Source organism: Rhinolophus hipposideros (genome assembly GCF_964194185.1).
Source record: "Rhinolophus hipposideros genome assembly, chromosome: X".
Taxonomy (NCBI): domain Eukaryota; kingdom Metazoa; phylum Chordata; class Mammalia; order Chiroptera; family Rhinolophidae; genus Rhinolophus; species Rhinolophus hipposideros.
This window is the reverse complement of record NC_138046.1, coordinates 73,221,808-73,230,614: the sequence shown is the minus strand read 5'-3', so window position 1 is coordinate 73,230,614 and position 8,807 is coordinate 73,221,808.

Here is an 8,807-nt window from a genome sequence, read left to right as displayed (position 1 = left end):
CTATGTGTTTCGTGCTTTTAATTTACATACAACATCTCATTAATAGTTCAATTTTTTTTCAGAAAGTGAACTTTTTTCTCAAATGCAAACTTGATTAGAAACCTTATAAACTAAAACACCAGAAATGTTTGGTGCTACAGAAATATAAATTAGTTAGCTCCTCTCTTGTGTCTTTAAAAGTAAATTTCAACTCCTGGATAATATTGTTTCTCCTAAATATTTTTAATTTTGTAATTAGACCATGTTGAGTCTTATAGGTGATGTAAGTTGAAGTATTAGTTGTTTCTCTTCCTTCTCTTCAAGTAAAATTGATACTGACTGTAATTGATGCCATTTTTTCCTATCATATTTATGCCACATTACCTTTATTTTTTTGTGTCTGGTAGAATTGATGAATGGTAAACATCACTGTGCGGTCCCCATTAGGCATATATTTTACAATATATTGCAATGATGCGTAAGGTGCACTGCAAAAATGTTAATTTTTCTAACATAATAATTTGCTGGGGGAAAAAATGTATACACACACACATTTGGCACAATAGTGGAAGGAATATGTTTCTTTCTAAATTCAAATTTCTCTTTTGCTGTACAAACTTCATTTGTAAATTTAGATTTCAATAAATGGTATCATCTGCATTCAAATATTGGGTTTTCTTTTTATTTCTTTTATAAACACTTTGCTTGGTGTTACAAACAACCCTAATTCAGATATCGTTAATGTAAGGCAAATAATAATAGTTAACTGTTTGAGTGCTTAAAAGCTTAAGCCGTACTGCACTGTACACCTGAAGCTAAAGCTGAACAATAATGAATGTCAACTACAATTTTATATATATTTATGAGAAGCAGAGTACAGCATTAGGAATAGAAACAGTGGAAATGTAATGGCTGTGTGCAATGTCAGAGGGATAGTGGATGGGGGGAGGGGGGTTGTCACTGTGTGACAGATATAAATGATAAACGTTTAAGTATTACTCTGTTTTGTACACCTGCAACTAATTAAAAAATGGAAAGAAAGAAAGAAAGAAAGAAAGAAAGAAAGAAAGAAAGAAAGAAAGAAAGAAAGAAGAAACATTTAAAAAACAAATGTCAAGCAAGTTTGATGGTACTACATTAAATATTGAGTACTTAATTGTCCAACCTAGTTGTATGTAAACAAAGCTTATTAAACAACCTCAGGATTTCTGAGAATCACAAACTTCTATTATATCCCAGATTCTATTATGCAAGAGTGTCCAGCTATAACTTTTTGTTTTTAAGTATACTTGGTGTGCATTATATTCAAGTACACAATATAATAATTTGACATTTATATAACTTCTAAAATGGCCCCAAGTGATTTCGCCTCCTGATATTCACACCCTTGTCTAATCCCTTCCATTGAATGTGTGTTGGACCTAGTGACTCACTTTTAATGAATAGAATATGACAGTCACTTGTGTAATTAGGTTACCTCCATCTGTCTAGTACTCTCTTTGACTGACACACTTTTGTCCTCCATATTTGCTTTGATGAAGCAAGTTGTGAGATGTTCTACGAAGAGGCATATAGGTCAAGTAACCTAGGGAGGCCTCTGGCTAACAACCAGTGAGGAACTGAGGCCCTCATTCAAACTATCCACAAGGCACTGAATCTTGCCAACAACCATGTAAGTGAGCTTGGAAGTGGAACTTCAGTAAAGCCTTCAGATACAACCACAGCCCTGGCTCATACCTTCATTGTAGGCTTGTGAGAGACCCTGAACAGAGGATTCAGATAAGTTGTGCTCAGATTCCTGACCCACAGAAACTGGGAAACAAATGTGCTTGTGTCTTTTAAGCCACTAAATTTTGGAGTAATGTGTTACACAACAATAACTAATGCAGCATTATTCCTGACTTTAGCTTCCCTTTAACTGTTTCTTCCATTTCTCAGAGGCTGAACGAAATCATTCAATCAGAGCAGTCTAAACTCAGTTACCTGGGCTTCTCCCTTGAAATGCTTATCATCTAAGATGAGTTTAAAACTGCCTACCTTCACCAACCTACTTTGATCTGGTGGAGTTGTGGATGTTTATTATTTTAGTTTGCCCAGTCTGTGCCTTCTTTTTAGTAAAAGCACCTCATGTTTTCTCCAGGGAACTATTTCACCTCTATCAGATGTTGTCAATCAATGATTTTGGGATTGTCAATTTAAAAGGTCTACAATCCCTAGCTAATGGCTCAACACACAATTTCCAAGATGGGTCATTCAGGCACTCTTTCCATGGTATTCTAATTTTGAGCAGGGTAATAGAAATTGTAAGGTGTTTTGTTTGTTTGGTTAGTTCTTTTTTGTTATTATTGTTGTTCTCAGCAGGATCCAACCCTCTTCCACTGGGTGGAATCCTCAGTTCTGTGAGTTTTTATAGAAGGCATGCTCTACCTTTTACCCCAGAAGAGAAAAGATCAGCTACTCCCTCTTTCCACACTGTAGCATGGAGATGTATTTAGGCTTGACCAGATGGGAGGCTTCCATACAGGACTTTGAATCTTGAGAAATTAACTGAAAGATGCACACTTAGCGTGTGGAGCAATCTTTGCTGTGTTGCTTGCATCCTACCCTTCACCGGTCCCTGCTCGTATTTCTGATCCTATGTCTCCAGCTTTTCTCTTAATTTGGTTAATTGCTTAATGTCTTTCAAAATTATTTTATATTTAAGTTAGCTAAAATTGGTCACAACTGTGGCTTACAACTAAGGCTCATAATGGATGTAAGCAGATTGCACAAGAATTGAAAATTGTTGGACTAATCATTATGTTGTTTTGTACACCTGAAACTAATAAAAAAAGAAGAAAAACATTGTTGGAGCACAGGATTTCTTTCAGACAATGGGTCTTGGAATCAATTTTTAATTAGTTCCTCCTATCTAGGTTCTTGTTATCCTGGTTCCTGTTTTTGTGAAGGTCTGGTTATTTAGCTTTTCTTTGATTCTATTGTTTGTCTATATAAGTTCCATTTTTGTTTATATTAACTGAAAAAATCATTCAATCAGAGCAGTCTAAATTCAGTTACCTGGGCTTCTACCATGGTGAAAAAAAAAAGTAAATTTAGGAAGTTGCACATTATTTTTTCTCGCATGTTAAATTAGTCAGTGCCATCAGAAGTAGCCATTGGTAAAGACTTTTTCCTGGCCATGATTTCTTCTCATCTTTACAGACACATCCCTTTGCATTATGACTTTTCTATTCCTTTTTTAAGAGACAGAGTCTATTCCCTCATCTCTCTAATCTGATCAGACTTCATAACTTGTTTTGATAAATAGATTGTGGGGAGATGATTTTGTATTACATCTAAGCCTAGGCCTCATGAGGTTTTGTAGCTTCCACTCTTACATTTTTGGATCCCTGTAACCTCTGTGTGAAGGCTTAGGCTAGCATATTTAAGGATGAGAAAGTGTGTGGGAAAAGATGCCAGCACCCACATCCAGCATTGAGTGAAGCTATCCTGGATCATTCAATGCCAGACAAGTTGCCAAACAACTGCAACCACATTAGTAACTACAGCCGAGACCAGCAGAAGAATTGCCCAGCTGAACCCAACCCAAATTGTAGATGCACAGATTCATGAGCAAATAGAATGGTTGTTGTTTTAAGCCACTAAGTTTTGGGGTTAGGGTTGTGGGGACAGAACCCCAGGAAGCAGTTTCCAGGCTCTCGGCCTCACATGGAAAGATGCTGGCTCAGGTAGTAAATGGCCATCAACTGTGATCGGATGGCCATCAGCTGTGGCTAGTTGGCCATCAGCTGTAACCCGTAAGCCATTGGCCACTAATATAACTGCTGTGGCTACGCTAGCAGAAAAGAAATGGTGGCTAGCAAGAGCAGATTGCAGAGAGGCAGATGCTGCCGGTGAGAATATAGTGATATGACTCCCCTACTTATGGCTCCGTGGGTGTTCCTTTTTGGCCTCACCGTGTCCTGTGTTCTTATGTGGGGAGTGGGAGCTGAGACCCTGCCGGCCGCCCCGCACGACAAGGGTGTTACACAGTAAATTGTTAATTGATACACTATCTTATGAAATCATCAATTAATTCCTTATCCTATTAAATTATTAATTTAATAATTTAACCGCCGTTACCATGTCTCCTGGTGCTCCCAGAGGCAAGAAAATTAAATGTGTATTCTGAGCAGGTGTCATGCAGGGCGGCCTGCGGGGTCTCTGGTCCCACTCCCCACATAAGAATACAGGACATGGTGAGGCCAAAAAGGAACACCCACGGAGCCATAGGTAGGGGAGTCATACCACTATATTCTCGCTGGCGGCTGGGTTGGAGACACAGTAAGCAGGAGCCACACTGTTTGCAACCCTCACTGCTCCGCTTGCAGGCTCAGCCACCATCTTCTTGCTAGCCCCCATTTTCTGCTAGCGTAGCCATGGCAGTTATATTAGTGGCCAATGGCTCACTGGTTACAGCTGACGGCCAACTAGCCACAGCGGATGGCCATCCGATCACAGTTGATGGCCATTTACTACCTGAGCCAGTACCTTTCCATGTGAGGCTGAGAGCCTGGAAACTGCGCTTTGGGGCTCTGTCCCCACAGCAGGCATTTGTCCAGATTAAAGTCATGGGTTCTATTATTTCAGAAGAAGAAGAGAATGAATAATGGAGTTTCTTCAATAGCCCTTTACTCTTTTCACTTTATATACTTTGGATAATCCACCTTTTTCATGGCTTACATTACTAACTATAAGGAGTTGGCTCCCAAATCTATACCTGTCTCCAAGCTTCAGATTTATATAATCAGTCATTCATATATCAGTTACATACTCATAAATATATGTTACATAAATATGTTATATATTTCTGAAAATAGAGCATTCCTCTGAAATCTTGCAGAAGCCAAGTGATGTAAAGAAGTAATTATCGTTAATTTACATGGAAAAAATTTTGAGCTTCACAGACCCAAAATTCAATGCACACATAGTGTCTTTATTTTGTTCACCATGTTCAAAATGTTTAATTATGTTCAGTTTTATGCTAAACATAACATCCTAAAGAGCTCTCTTAGGCTTTTCTGATACCTTGGGACACATTGGCGAAGAACTGAGGCCTCCTACCAACAACTGTGTAAGTGAGTGAGCCATATTGGCAGTGCATTCTCCAGCCTCAATCAAACCTTCTGATAACTTTCAGCTGGTGTATTAACATGACTCGCCTGAGAGACCTGGAGATGCTATGGGAGAGCCCCTCACTATAGAAATTTTGAGTCTCCTTTTCCCTAGTTTCTTAGCTCCTTAGACCCTGACTTTGATTACTCTTCTAATCAGTTTCTCAATCCTAGACTAAAGATTGCTCCTAGCCTGAATCACAGAATGTCTCTCAAACCCTGCTTCAGATAACTACATAAAAGCCTGTGACTTCCCAATATCCCCCAAGCCATTCCAGATCTAACTCTTGGATAATTCCATCCCAGAGACCAAATACGTTTTAAAATTTCCCCAGGCCAGTATACTTGTTGATTGCAATCATTGAAGCCTAATGTTCTTTCCAATCCATTCTGGGCCCAGCTCCTGGACAACTGACACCACCCAAATGACTGGTTGAATGGCCACAGGCTCTATAGAGCTAACGGATTCATTAATTAAAATCTATTTTTCCTCATTTAGGGGCCTTGGGGATACAGAGGATACCCCAGCAAGATTGCCAGTTCAACACAGTCTTTCAGGCGGATCTCGAGACCCCTACCTTTCATCTGAGAGCAGATAGCGCAACAGTTCCATGAATCCCCCAATAGGTAGGGACAGCTCTAAGTCCCTGCCCCTGCCCAGCAGGAAGCAGATACAGAAGAAAAGACTCCCTGTCCTTCAACTTCCTATAGAGATTTTATGAGGATCACGTCTCTCAAGGGGAAACAGGCAGGCAGTTAGAGATAGACATCGGGTCTCTGCATTCCTGCGCGTTGAACATCACCCACAGAATGCACCCCCCAAAAGAACACCCCTCTCCACCCAAAACTTCCCCTTTTCATTGTAATTATCTACCCCTATGAGAAAACAAATGGGTACAAAATACCCAACTAGATTAAACCAGTCACTCACACCTGCGCAGTAAAGGCCACAACGACCTTCATTTCACCTGGGCCTCATTATACCACCATTGTAATATCATGCATATGCCTGGAAGTTCATTAATATCATTATAACAGATTGCATTCTGGGAAGGAACATGCACAGTCTGAAGAGATGAGGTAATAGACTCTTGTCAATCACAGGTATCAATCAAGTGGTCCCACGCCCAGAAAGGAACAGCCCATTCTAGAGAAAAAAGGATAAAAACTCCAAATCCTAGCCAGTCAGGCCTTTTGAGCCTCCTGAGCCCTGCCTTTGCTCGGGGCCTACTCCACACCCTTTGGAGTGTACTTTTTCTCCTAATAATGTCACCTTGAGCCCTTGATCCATTCTCTACTGCTCGGCTCTGCTATTTCTTTGAAGTGTACTATCTCTTCCAATAAATTGCTTTTTCACTACTTTATCTTGGTATCTTGTTTAATTCTTTGCCCGAGATGCCAAGAACTTGGACATCGCACCGAGAAGGGCCCAGTCTCTTGTAACCGGGTGACAATTGTTACTAAAGTTACATAGGTTCCAGGTGTACTATTCTGTGAGATTACCTATATGTCACATTGTAGGTCAGTCCTGGTGATTCTTATGTGCACTAACTTTCAGCACCTCTGGTTTAGTTCAATTCCTTTATAAGACTCCTCTTTCAGAGGCAGATCTTATTTTGATTCTTATACTTTCCATTATACAAAGCTGTCTTTCATGTCCGAAGCAACCAGTAGCAATTAGTAAATCTATAATAATAAGCAAGATTTAAATAATATTTAAATTAAATATTTCTTTTAAAAGAAAATTGAAATTCTTTACAGATGATCTAACTCTTCTGACACTTTCTGCCTCACTCACGATGCTCCAGTAAATTTATTTCCCACCTCAGGATTTTTTCATTTGTTGTTTTCCTTGCCTACATCCTTGCATTACTCAAGTCTCAGCTCAAGTGTCTGCTCCTTGCAGAAGTATTCTTCTTTCTCCCAAACTAAAATAACTCCCACCCTAACCCACTCACCCTCTATAGTATTTATCACTATTCGAAAGAATCTTGCTTGTTAGTTTTCTTGATAAAAACATTTATAGTTAAGCTATACAGATTGTATCTGCTTTGTTCAGTGCTTCATTTCTAATACATAGAACAATGACAGGGTGTGGTGCCCCATGGGCCTGAGTGGAAGTAGTCAGACCTGAGGGCAGGCAAGAGGGGGATGGATTATTTTTAGAGAATTTAAAATCAACTTTAAAATGAAATAAAATCATTCTGCTTTTTATTATCACTAAGTGCTGGCAATTGTAAACAATGTCAGTGATAAAATATATGCCTCCCCTAGGAAACTTTTTGTTTTGGTCTAAGTTCTAAACAAATTTTGTTGTACTGTTGAGGTTTAATAATATACATGTAATCTTTCAAATTAGTACATTTTGATAACTTATCCTTTAACAAACATCTTGTGCTTCATGAAAGTTCATTTGGAGAATTCCCTGTTATACAGTAGGTCTCCAATAAAAAGGTTGACTGAACTACACACATTCTTTTAGAGAACAAATTCACAAAGTTTCCAAATTGTTGGAGCTCAGCTTTGGTGCAGTTTGTGTCTCCACCCCCTGTGGTGCTACATACCCTGCATTTAAAAAGTCGATTAGAAATGAACAATGGTAGCACAGTGATTATAATTGAGGGTTACTTCGATTCTGCCATCTTGTATGACCATTTTGTGTTTTTATTTATGTTTAAAACTTAAAATACTGAAATAGTGCAAAATTCCAGGTATAATTTTTTTGTTAGAAAAATGAAATTTTTAACTCATACATGAAATATTTTACTGAATTTGAATTTTTCTGGAGTGAAACTTTAGATGAGATTATTAATCAGACAGAAAAATATATGTGAACAGCCAGAATTAGCCTTGAGCAATGCAAAATAAAAGACTAGGCTTTAAATCGTTCCTTGAAGATTTGGTCACAGAAAATTGTGAGAAATTGTGAGAAAAACATTTACTAAGCAACACAATGTAAGGAAATGAATTTTTACATAGACAAAATATTCAAATTTTAAAACAAAAATAGCAGGAGAAAAGACAGAAGATGCTGGTCTGACATTGCCTGAAGAAACCAAAAGGGCAGTATCCAAATGCCTTGATCATTTGCACCAAGCACTACTGGACACTTGTTCTAGAGCAATGGACCAAATGATGTCAAAGTTTCCTCTCATTCAGATATTTTCACTGATTTTTATAGAAGAAGAAGAACTTCTGAAGTTTTTTGCCAACTATTAAAGAAATCTACGATTAATTTCTGGTGAAAACATTTTAGTTGAAATTTTCAGCGATGGAAAATTTGAATACCTGTGGATTTGAGTCTGAAGAAACAAAAGCATGGATAGTACTGTAATTCATAAAACTTATGAGATAAGATTTTTGTGATTCTCCTCCAAACTTATTCACAATTTTAAGACCTTTCCTATCCATATATCTCTTGCTTAATATGAAATAAATTTTACTAATATTAAAATTAATAAAAAGTGTTTATCAACTATGAACAAAAGATAGATTATCAAATCTACCTATGATATCTATCAAATATGCAGAAATATTAAATTCTGATGAAGTCATTGACAAATATGCAGATGTTAAAGCTCTAAGCAGGAACTGTAATAGTATTCATTACTATGGTAGACCAATGAGTAGGTATAAATTCTTTCTCCTTTAAAAATTACATTAAAACAATTAGAA